At 42.4% G+C, this 12154-nt stretch overlaps 1 protein-coding gene across 1 annotated transcript in view; it reads left to right on the plus strand.

Annotated features, from left to right (window-relative positions):
- LOC102040691 (transcription factor RFX3) overlaps positions 1 to 12154 on the plus strand; it is a 121856-nt gene that overhangs the window by 51652 nt on the left and 58050 nt on the right. The gene's annotated exons all lie outside the window — the stretch shown is intronic.

Below are 12154 nucleotides of genomic sequence, written 5' to 3' on the forward strand. Positions count from 1 at the left end.
GGCCGCAGGTTTCCCCTCCCCCGCCCAGCTCGAAGCCGGGCAGGGGAGGCCTTGCCTCTTTGCTGGCTGGAAATCAAAGAGAGAGCTCAAGGGAGTGCTCTGCTTCTAACCCCTGTGTTCTCAGAGGCGCATCCACCCTCAGTGGCCAAGCCTGGTGTCAGTTTAGAATCTGAACACTTATTGGCCTCTGGCCACTCCATTCCCAGAAAACTTGTTTCTTGTAAACCCACGACAAGTATCCAAGTGAAGTAAGCAGGGCAGATCTGGAGATGGGAGTCAGATTCAACCAAGAGTCCAGATCATCAGACAAATTTGTGGTGATGACACAGGTGCAAGGTCCAGCCAGGAAGTCAGTCCACAAATCAGACTCAGGTCCGGTGAGGACAACCAGGGTCAGACACAGTCCACTGATCATTGTGTACGTCCCTAGGGGCAAGACAGGTCCAAGGTCAAGACAGAAAGCAAATCCATAATTTGGGGTCCAGGTCAATGGGATCCATACCAGTCACAGGTGTGGGTGTGGCTGAGATAGAAATCAGTAATCCTGCAGCACAGGTATCTTATCAATGGGTATAAATACCTGATGGGAGAGAGTAAAGACAAAGCCAGACTCTTCTCAGCAGTGCCCAGTAACAGGACAATGAGCAATGGGCACAAACTGTAAGAGAAAATGTCATTTAGTTGAAAAGCACCTCTGGCAATTGTCTAGTCCACACACACACACACACCTGCAGCACAAAGCAGTGTCAGCTAGAACAGGTTGCCCAAGCCCATGTACAGTTGGGTTTTGAATTTCTCTAAAGGTGAAGACTCCACAAACTTACTGGGCAAACTGTATCAGTGCTCAACCAGCCCTAGAGTAAAAAAAAAACCAAGAATTTTCTTATGTTTAAGCAGAATTTCCTGAAATTCAATTTGTGCCCATTGCTTTTTGTCCTTTCACTGGATACTAATGAAAATAGTGGGGATCTGCTTTATTTATTCCATCCCAACAGTATCTCTATAAAGTAGTTTTGAAGATATTTGTTCATCCCCTAAATCAATTCAGGGATGCAAAGATTTCGGTAAAATAAATTTCCAAATCCCAGGCATTCTAAATAGATGAAATGCAGAGAGAAGGGAGCTAGCATGACTGTATGATATTTACAAGGTGAAAAACTTAGTACTGTCTGTTTCCTGTGCAAAATCAGATATACTAATATACTTTTCAGAAAAGAGGTGTTTATCCAACAGAAAAATAAGATATTTTCATTCAAAAAATTGGGAATCCATGAACCAACTGCTACCTACACAATGTTTTGTGCAAAAACTGCCAAATTTGAAGGTTTTGATGTAAATTTTTGATGGAAAAAATAGACATTTTAAAAGCAAGATCAGATGTCTTCCTAATATTTTTATCACAATGAACTGTGGTTCACATAATAGTAATTTTAAACAAAAGTTTAAATATATATATATATATAAAACACCAGCATTTCTTATTCTAACATGTTTAATATAATTTTGCTCTTCTCTAGCATGCAGAAATCTTTCCTTTTACTTTTTATTTCTGTTTATATCCTTATTCTGCAGGGTTTAGGATACTTTTGGTCAGATTTTCTTCTGAAATGTGTATGGGGGGAAAGCTTGACCCATATAGTTGCTTGTTTATTTTAATGGATATAAAGATTCTCATGTATGTAGTAGACCACAGAGGTTAATGCTTGGGGGGTGGGGAACAGGATAAAAGAGCTACATGTAAGAAAAAGAAACAAACAAAAGCACGCATTAAGCTGCATTACATTTTTTAAACACTATATTTCTGAACTAAGACTTCTGCCACAGTTAGGAATCATGCTTAGTATATATTTGAGACGTTTGGTATATAACTGTATATTTGTATAAATTTTATCTTACAGTCTTCATAAATCTATCATGTTTTTACATGATATAAAAGGCTTAATACTATAGCTTGAGTCATTAGGAGCAATCTTTATTATTTAGTTTTATGAATATTTCTAATTTTATTTAAAAACTAAAAAAGTTTTAACTTACATGCAATAATTCTCTTTTAAAAAGATATTCAGAGCAAAGAGAATCTAAGAATCACGAATATTTCCTTCTCCTTTCTGATAACTCAAGCTGGGAAATATTTTTCTCCTTTAGAATCATCTGACAACTGTGTTTGCTTTTTCTGTTAAGATGTATCAATTTTACCCCCTCTCCATCAATCACATTGAATCAGATAGACACTTTGAGTTCTTGACTTCTTGACAAAGTATAGGCTGAATTTATGCTACAGAACACTTTTTCTCATTCTTTCTTAATTTGAAAGGTCATGCAACTTTCCTACTTGTGTGACGCTGCATTCCCAGAATAACAGGATATGATGAGTTGAACAGGACCAACAAGGATCATCGAGTCCAACTCCTGGCCCTGCACAGGACCATCCCCAAGAGTCATACCATGTGCCTGAGAGTATTGTCCAAATACTTCTTGAACTCTGTAAGGCTTGGTGGTATGACCACTTCCTTGGGGAGCCTGTTCTTTCTAGTGCCCAACCACTCTCTGGGTGAGGAACCTTTTTCTCATATCCAACCTAAACCTCCCCTGACACAGCTTCAGGCCCTTCCCTTGGGTCCTGTCACTGGTCACCACAGAGATCAGTGCCTGCCCCTCTTCTTTCCCTCACAAGGAAGTTGGAGACTGCAATGAGGTCCCTCCTCAGTCTCCTCTTATCCTGGCTGAACAGACCAAGAGACCTCAGCTGCTCCTCACACAGCTTCCCCTCAAGGCCCTTCACCATCTTTGCTGCCCTCCTCTGGACACTCTCTAATAGCTTAATATCTTTCTTATATTGCGGTGCTCAAAACTGCACACAGTATTTAAGGTAAGGCTGCACCAGTGCAGAGCAGAGTGGGACAATCACCTCCTTTGACTGGCTGGCACTGTTGTGCCTAATGCACCTCAGGACATGGTAGGCTCTCCTGGCTGCCAGGGCATACAGCTGACTCATGATAAACTTTCCATCAACCAGGACCCCCAGGTCCCTTTCCACGGCACTGCTTTCCAGCATCTCATTCATCAGTCTGTCTGTACATCCAGGGTTGCCCCATCCAGGCGCAGAATCTGGCACTTGCCCTTGTTGAACTTCATATGGTTGATGATTGCCCAGTCCTCTAATTTGTCAAGGTCTCTCTGGCTTCGAGGGAGTCGAGACCTCCTCCAGTTTTGTATCATCTGCGAACTTGTTTAGTATACCTTCCCCTCCTGCATCCAAGTAATTTATGCAGATGTTGAAGAGCACAGGGACGAGGATGGAACCCCGTGGAACCCCACTAGATGCAGGTCATCAGTGTGATGTCATCCCCTTCACTATAAGTCTTTGTGCCCGACCCACGAGCCAGTTGCTCACCCATTGCATGATGTGTTTATCCAGCTGTGGGTTGGACATTTTGTCCAGAAGGATCTTGTGGGAGACACTATCAAAAGCTGGGCTGAACTCCAAAAAGATTACATCAAGTGGCTTCCCTTGATCACCTATCTGGATTACCTCATCATAAAAGGAAATCAGGTTTTACAAGGAGGACTTTCCTCTCATAAAGCTGTGCTGGCTGTGACCGATGACTGCATTGTCTTTCAGGTGTTTTTCAATTCCTCCCAGAATAATCTTCTCCATAACTTTACTAGGCACCTAATTGAGACTAACAGGCTTGTAGTTTCCTGTCTTGGTTTGAAAAGACAGATGTCTGCTTAAGGAAGCTAGGAGCCTCCCCTGAAATGGAAAATGTAAACCCCCTCCCTCTGAATTGTTATAATTTTGAAATTAAAAGGCTCTCAGGCAAAGATATGAGAATAGGAATAACAGTTCTTTACTAGGAAAACTAGAAAATACAAATGCAATAATACAAACAAAAAAACCCCAAAACACTGACAGAGTCAGAATACAACCTGACACCCTGTGGGTCAGGTGGAGAAGACAGCTACTCCTCTGGGAATCCAGTGGGAAAAGGCTGCTCTGGTGTTCCAAAATCTCAGATTATATCCAGGTAGGAATGCTTGGCTCTTCCCCCTGGGTGGAGCATCTCACAATGGGATGATGTAATTTTATCAGTCATGCAGTGAGACTCAATGGCCCATTAACAGAAGATATCTCCCCAGAGGGAGGATTGGTTTGTGGAAGAGATAAAGAAAACTGCCCAATTAACAGAAGGTCTTGCCCTTCTTGAAAATCGGGACAACATTCACCAGCTTCCAGTCAGCTGGGACTTCTTCGGATTCCCAAACTGCTCAAAAATCCTTGAGAGGTTTTGCAATGACATCAGCCAGCTCTTTGAGGAGCTCAACTCCAGTTGAGGTTTGACCATACAGATTTTCTCCTAACAGTGGCGAGCAGCATCTCTGTATTCTTCACATGTCCCCTGACCTTGCTTCTACTGGCCATACCCTTCTTTTTGGCCTTATTTCCAAGAGAAGATCCCTGTTCAGCCAAGCCAGTCTTCTGCCTTGCCTGCTTGACTTCCAACATTTGGGAATTGCTGCTCCTGTGCTTTTAACTGGTGGTGTTTAAAAAGTGACCAGCACTGATGGACCACAGCACCTGCAAAAACATTTTCCCAGGGGACCTTATTCACTAATTCCCTGAGCAACCTGAAGTCTGCTCTCCTCATGTCCAGAGTTGAGGTTTGATGGACCTTTTCTCCCGTCAACAGAGATTTTAAAATCGATCTCTTTGTGATCGCTGTGGCCAAGACAGCTGCCAATCTCCACTTTGCTCATGAGTTCCACTCTGCTGACAAGCAGTACGTCAAGGAGGGCATCTTTCTGAGTCAGCTCCCTAAGGACCTGTTCCATAAAGTTGTCATCCAGGTTTCTTAGGAATCTTCTGGTCCTGTTTGTACCAGCTGTGTGATGGTCCCAGTTAATTTCTAGCAAGTTGAAGTATCCCATAAAGACAAGGACAGTTAACTTGGAAGCATCATTGTCCTGGCTAGGAGGTCTATGGTAGACTCCCATGATAACATCTGCATTATTTGTTTGTCCTTTGATTCTTAAGGTTTTGGTTATGGGTAAGGTGCTGCCCTGTGCTGGACACAGCTGGTTCCAGCTGCCTTGCTAATGGACCCAATGCAGGCCAAAGCTGAGCCAATCAACAAAGTTGATGGTGCCTCTGTGAAAACATACTTAAGACAGGGCAAAACCCACCACACATGCAGAGGAGTAGGGCGAAAAAAAAGAGTGAAAGCCAGCTGTATGAACAGAGGTCAGAGAAGAAGGTGGGGGAGGAGGTGCTCCATGGTGCCAGAATCAGTATTCACATAGCAACTTATTTAACAGACCATGCTGGAGCAGTTGGATATTTTGTGAAGGAACTGCAGCTCATGGAGAATCCATGACAGAGAAGTGTGAGAAGGAAGGAGTGGCAGAGAGATTTTCTTATGTACTGACCATAACACCCTTACACCCTTGAGCCCATTGCCTCACTGAAGCGGCTGCATGTAACCTGTGTCAATCGCAAGAGAGGGGAAAAGATGAGTCTGGAATGAAGCCATGAGCCTGGGAAAGGAGGAAGTGTATTTTAATATTTGTCTTTTTGCTTTCTGCTACCTGAATTAGTAATTACATTTTTATTTTAATTGGTGATAAGTTTACTTAATTTTACCTAAATTGATTCTGTTTTGCTGCAACAATCATTTGTAAGCAATCTCCTGTCATTATCTTGGCTTACAATCTTTCTTGCTCCTGTTCTTCCTGTTTTCTCCATCTGACCCACTGGGGCAGGGAGGGTGTGAGTGGCTGAGTGGGAATTTCACTGTTAGCCAAGGCTAAACCACCACAAACGTGAATATATCCAAAGACCTGCTAGAGGTATGCTTGTGTGCAGTGTTTGACATGGCCCTTAATTCAGGGTCTGAGATTTCAGAAATTAATTTCAGTTGAGTGGCAACAACCATTGAGCTAATGCAAAGGTTGCTGAGTCACAGCTGTGGTCAACATAAGCTATGGGAGTACTACTTCTGTATTCCAATTAGAAATTTAAAAATAGTACATGTAAACTACAGATGACTGTTGATAACAGTCCCATCTCCTAGTTGAGACAGTAGCTTGGACTCAACAGACACAGATCAAGCAATTTAAAGCACCTTTGTACTGGAATTGAAGAAATGCACAGGTAAGGACTTGCCTCACCTATATAGGTAATAGCCCTGCCTTTCAACTGTAGCTGCTATATGGCTCAGACTTCCAAATGGAAGTCTGGTTTGTGTTTGACATACTGGTGCTAGATTGTTTATGGGAAGTGTCTTGGTTTGAAAGACAGGTGTCTGCTAAGGAAAGCAGGAGCCTCCCCTGGAATGGAAAATATGATCCCCTCCCCTCCAAATTATTATAATTTTGAAATAAAGGAGCTTTCAGGCAAAGATATGAGAAAAGGAATAGCAGTTCTTTACTAGTATGTGTATGTATAACGAGGCAAACAACAACAATGGTAACAACAAACAAAGAACAGAAAACCCAATAAACAGTCTTCCCGCTCTTTAAGCATTTTCCCTTTTGGTGTAGTTATGGCTGCAGTCGGCAGGGGCGCTGGTGGCTCCTCAGCTGGGCAGGGCAGGTGGCGATGATTCCCCTGTGGCTGCAGGGGGCGCTGTGGCACAGGTTTTGGCCTTCTCCCTCTCACGTGGGTGGAGGGTGGGGTGGGGATAGCTGCCACCCTTGGGCACAAAACAAAACAGATCAAAAACCACCAAAATGGGATGGGATAATAAACCATCCCCAAGACAGGAAGGAAATGCCAGGATATTTAAATAATTGAATCACAGAATCACAGAATGGTTGAGGTTGGAAGGGACCTCTGGAGATCATCTTATCCAACCCCCCTGCTCAGGAAGGACCACCTAGACCAGTTGATCAGGACTATGTCCAGATAGCTTTTAAATATCTCCAAAGAGGGAGACTCTACCATGTTCCTGGGAAACTTGCTCCAGTGCTCAATCACTGGATATTTCCTGATGTTCAGAGAGTATCTCCTATGTTTCATCTTGTGCCCATGGCCTCTTTTGTTTTCACTGTGCACCACTGAATAAAGCTTGGCTCTATCTTCTTTGTATCTTCCCTTCTAGGATTCATATACATGAGTAAGATCCCTCCAAGTCTTCTCCAGGCTAGAGTCCCAGCTCTCTCAGTCTTTCCTCATAAGAGAGATGCTCCAGTTCCTTAATCATCTTGATGGCCCTTTGTTTGGGTCTCTCCAGTATGTCCATGTCTCTCTTGTACTGGGGAGCTCAGAACTGGACACAGTACACCAGGTGTGGCCTCATCAGTGTTGAGTAAAGGGGAAGGATCATGCCTCTCCACCTGTTGGCAATGCTTTGACAAATGCAGACAAGGGTACCATTGGCCTTCTTTGCAGCAAGGGCACAATGCTTGCTCATGTTCAACTTGATGTTCACGAGGACTCTCAGGTGCTTTCCTGGAAGCAGCACAACCCTTTGTAATATCAGACACTCTTCCCTGTTTTGGTGCTGTCTGCAAAGTTGCTGAGGGTACACTCTGCCTGATCATACAGATCATTAATGAAAATGTTGAACTGGACTGGACCCAGTATTGACCCTTGAGGTACACTTCTAGTCACTACACTTTTTGCCACTGATCATCATCCTCTGGGCCCAGCCATTGTGGTAGGTTGACCTTGGCTGACTGCCAACTGCTCACCAAGTTGCTCAGTACAAGAAAGAAAAATACCACAAAATGCTCATGGGTCAAGATAAAGACAGGGAGATCATTCAGCAATTGCTGTCACAGGCAGAGCAGGCTCAACTTGGAGAAATTAATTCAATTTCTTGTCAATCAAATTTGGATAATGAGAAATAAAAATACATTTAGAAAAACATTCCTCTCAATTCTTGCTTCTTTGAAGGCTCAACTTCACTCCCAACTCTTGTAACTCCTCCCCCCCAGCAGCACAGTGATGGGGAATGGGGGTTGCAGTCAGTTCATAATGCATTATCTCTGCCTCTCCTTTCTCCTCACCTGCTTCAGTGTGGGATCCTTCGCACAAGAGACAGTCCTTCATGAACTTCACCAGTGTAGGTCCTTCCCATAGACTGCAGTTCCTCATGAACTCCAGCATGGGTCCTTTTCATGGAGTGCAATCCTTCAGGAACAGAGTGCTCTAGCATGGGCCTCCCATAAGGCCACAGGTCCTGCCAAAAAAACCTGCTCTATGTGGGCTCTTCATGGGCTGCAGCTTCTTTCAGGGCACATCTACCTGTTCTGGTGGGAGTTCCTCATAGGCTGCAGGTGGATCTCTGCATCTCCGTGGATCTCCATGGGCTGCAAGGAAACAGCTGCTTCATCATGGTCTTCACTATGGGCTGCAGAGGAATCTCTGTTCTGGCACCTGGAGCACCTCCTCCTCCTCCTTCTTTTCTGATCCTTGGTGTCTGCAGAATTTTTTCTCACATATTCTCACTCCTCTCTCCCAGCTACTGTTGTGCAGCATATTTTACTCTTTTTAAAATATGTTATCACAGAGGCACTACTAATGTCTCTGATTGGCTCAGGCTTTGGCCAGTGGTGGGTCCATCTTTGAGCTGGCTGAAACTGGCTCTTTCTGACATGGGGGCAGCTTCTGCTGTCTCCTCTCAGAAGCTACCCCTGCAGACCCCCACTACCAAAACTTTGCCACATAAACCCAATATAGCCATTCAGCCAATTCTCAATCTATCTCGGTGTCTGCTCATCCAGCCCATATTTCATGAATTTTTCACCTCATCTACCAGGCCAGTCATTTCATTGTAGAAGTTTATCAATTTGGTCAAGTGCGAACTCCTTTTGGTGAATCCATGCTTACTACTCCCAATTGCCATCTTCTCCTTCATGTGTTTTTAAATGGTTTCTAGGTTTAGCTGCTTCATCAACTTCTCAGGAACAAGGTGAGGCTAACCGGTCTATAAAAGCTGTTAAAACTGTTTGACTCCTATAATGTCACCTGTAATAATGCCAGAATTAAGGCTTTTCCCCAAGATAAAGCACATTGGAGCAAGTGGTAGCATAATCCTGGCTCCTGGCACCTAGATTTTTTTTTCTGTGTGAAAGTTCTTTTTAAACCCTAGAAACTCAAAAGACTGTTACTTTTATACATTCAAGACACTTTGGATTCTACTCAAAGAGCTGAAAAAAATGTGAAATAATAAATTTTCTAGAAACTAGTGGAACTATGTGAACATACTGATTTTGATTTAAAAATAGAAATTGATCTTCTGCCAGACATTTTTAGAGTATAATGAGACTAAAATTAAAAATTCTTTAAAAATTAGGCTTTTGGATTGCAAAGAGATCTATCAAGTGATGAGAAGTTTATCCATAAGAGTTCAATGTCACTGTTGATCAGGTAGGGAAAAGGTAGGGAAAAGTACTGGAGCTAACTATGAATACAATAATAGACTACAGAGCTACAAATATATGTGTAAAGAATATTGAGAATATATAAAAGAAAAAAAGGCAAAAATCAATTCAGCATCACTGTCATACTAGAGATTAAACTTTAATTTTCCTAAAGTTGATTACAGTTGTAAAATTTATTTCTGCAGGCTTGGGATTTTATCCTGGGCCTTTACAATAACTAAACTTCATATAAAATTCATAGAGATTTAGATGATGACAAAAGTTTTTGTTTCCAAGTATTCTCATTCCTAAAGTTATCATACTCTATGTTAAGGCCAAGAGGTGTCTTTTGGAAAAGTATACTTCTTGTTGTTGTGGTTCGACGCTGACCAAATGCCAGGCACTCATGGAAGTTGTTCGCTTACTCTCTCCTGCTACAGTTGGGTAGAGGAGAGGGAAAAAAATTAACAGTTCATGAGTTAAGGACTGGGAGAAAAAAAGACTTTAACAGCAAAACAGGTTCAAATTTAAAGGTATAAAGGAAATGTATTATTAACAGAGTCAGAGGAGGAAAAAGGGAAGTAAAATAAGCCTTTAAAACACCTTTTTTCCCCCCAACCCCTCCATCTTTCCCACCGACAGCACAGGAAGACAGGGCATGAGGGGCTTTGGTCAGATCATCTTTCAAGATCTTTTTCCATTCACTCAGGGAGAGGAGTCTTTTTTCTGCTATGCCATGGGGTCCCTCCCATGGGCAAAACCGTCATCCCCAAACTGTTGTGACATGGGTCATTTGTCCACGGGGTGCAGTCTTTTAAGGCTAGGCTGCTCAAGTTTGAAAGCAAGGGCTCTCTCTCTATCTCTGGAAACAGGGGCCCTCCTCTCTCTCTATTTGGGTCTCCCACTAGACCACAGCTTTCTCTAACATCCACCCATTCTGGCATGAGCACTTTTCCCACAGGCTGCGAGTGGACCTCTGCATCCCCTGTGGACTTCATGCATTAAAAGGGGACAATTTGTTTTACCATAGTCCTCACCACGGCCTGCAGAGGAATCTTGGCTCCAACGCTTGAAGCACCTCCTCCCCCTCTTTCTTTTCCACTGACCTTGGTGCCGCCACGTTGTTTTCCCTCACATATCCTGAATTCTTCCTCTTCTCTGACTAGAAGAAAATCTTCTGCTTGAAGGTACCATTGTCAACAAGTTCCACCAATTCAAAGATTCTTGCAAGATCCCACAGTGCCAAGAAGTTGATATCATGTAGGTTCCACGTCAGGGAATTGCTCATCATGCTTCTGCTGCTGTCCAGGTGGCCCTGCTGCCATTGTGCAGGCAGTGGCGACTGCTGCGGCACTGACACTATTTAACACCTTTCTTCATGTGGGGCACCGAGAAGGGGAAGCTATCACCATCACTCCTGCCCTTTTTGCTGGCAGCACAGTTGGTTAGGGGCAGCCAGGCAGGCAAGGTTGGCCACGAGCCACACTGGGGATGGCAGCGGCCGCAGCAAAAAACCAGGCCATGCCAAATCAACACACTTGTATATCACATGTTCTATGTTATTGTATAGTTAAATATATGTCTAGAATGACCAGAACCTTGGATGCTTGCTTCTTAAGGGAACTTTTTCATAAACTAAAATCTAAATAGCCACATAGGACATTTCTATTATCTATTGAATAAGATCAAAATGGGAACATTCTCACATCTGACTCAACTACTTTTAAGAGGAGCATTTTCAGAGTGGAATTTGTTGATGTTTCTAAAGTTAAAACAAAGCTTTACAATCTGCAATTTCAGACGAGCAACAGTTCACATGCATTGCTTTCTGCATTGAGGTTTGTCTAGTTTTCTTCTGGCTACAAATCTACTTCAGAAGGACAAAGGTTCCAAGTTCTTATCACTAAGAGCTATGGCAGAATTAATTTTCAGTTGTGTTGAAGATGGCAGGCAGAATCTTCAGCCTGTCTGTGTGATGGTTTTAACATCTGACCACCCTAAACAGAACTCTTATTTGTATATTTGTCCTTTTTATCCTTTATAAATGTTTTTGTGACTTAAATGATGAAGAGAATGGAATGGAATGGAATGGAATAGAATAGAATAGAATAGAATAGAATAGAATAGAATAGAATAGAATAGAATAGAATAGAATAGAATATTTCAGTTGCAAGGGACTTTCAACAATCATCTAGTCCAACTGCCTGACTACTTCAGGGCTGAACAAAAGTTAAAGCATATTATTAAAGGCATTGTTCAAATGCCTCTTGAACAGTGACAGGCTTGAGGCATTGACCACCTCTGTAGGAAACCTGTTCCAGTGTTTGACTACCCTCTCAGTAAAGAAATGCTTCCTAATATCAAGTCCGAACCTCCCTTGCTTCAGCTACTTAGTTTAAGTAGCCTTCTCAGACCTTCTGAGCTTATGAGAGGTTTGTTACGTGTTAAAATTATTTAAATTACTTTGTCTTCATACAAATGAATCATCCTTCTTCAGGTGATTAAACCTTTATTTTTGAACTACTTGATTCCTGGGAAGACAAGTCCTTTGAAAAAGGAAATATTGTGTTTCTGTTTAGGGTAAATGCACTTTAGATGTTAGTGATATAGTTTTTAACCAAATTCCACAAGAAATTGGTAGTTGTGCTGTGATATGTGCTTTATGAATTTTATGTGTTGCCAATGTTCTACATTTCCTTGCTACAATTATTCTGATGTTACTTTTTTCTTTTGTGTGAACTAGCAAAACTGTATATTAAGACTCAGAAATCAGGCACTTACAAAAAAG

Source organism: Geospiza fortis, unplaced genomic scaffold (genome assembly GCF_000277835.1).
Source record: "Geospiza fortis unplaced genomic scaffold, GeoFor_1.0 scaffold238, whole genome shotgun sequence".
In the NCBI taxonomy this organism is placed as follows: Eukaryota; Metazoa; Chordata; class Aves; order Passeriformes; family Thraupidae; genus Geospiza; species Geospiza fortis.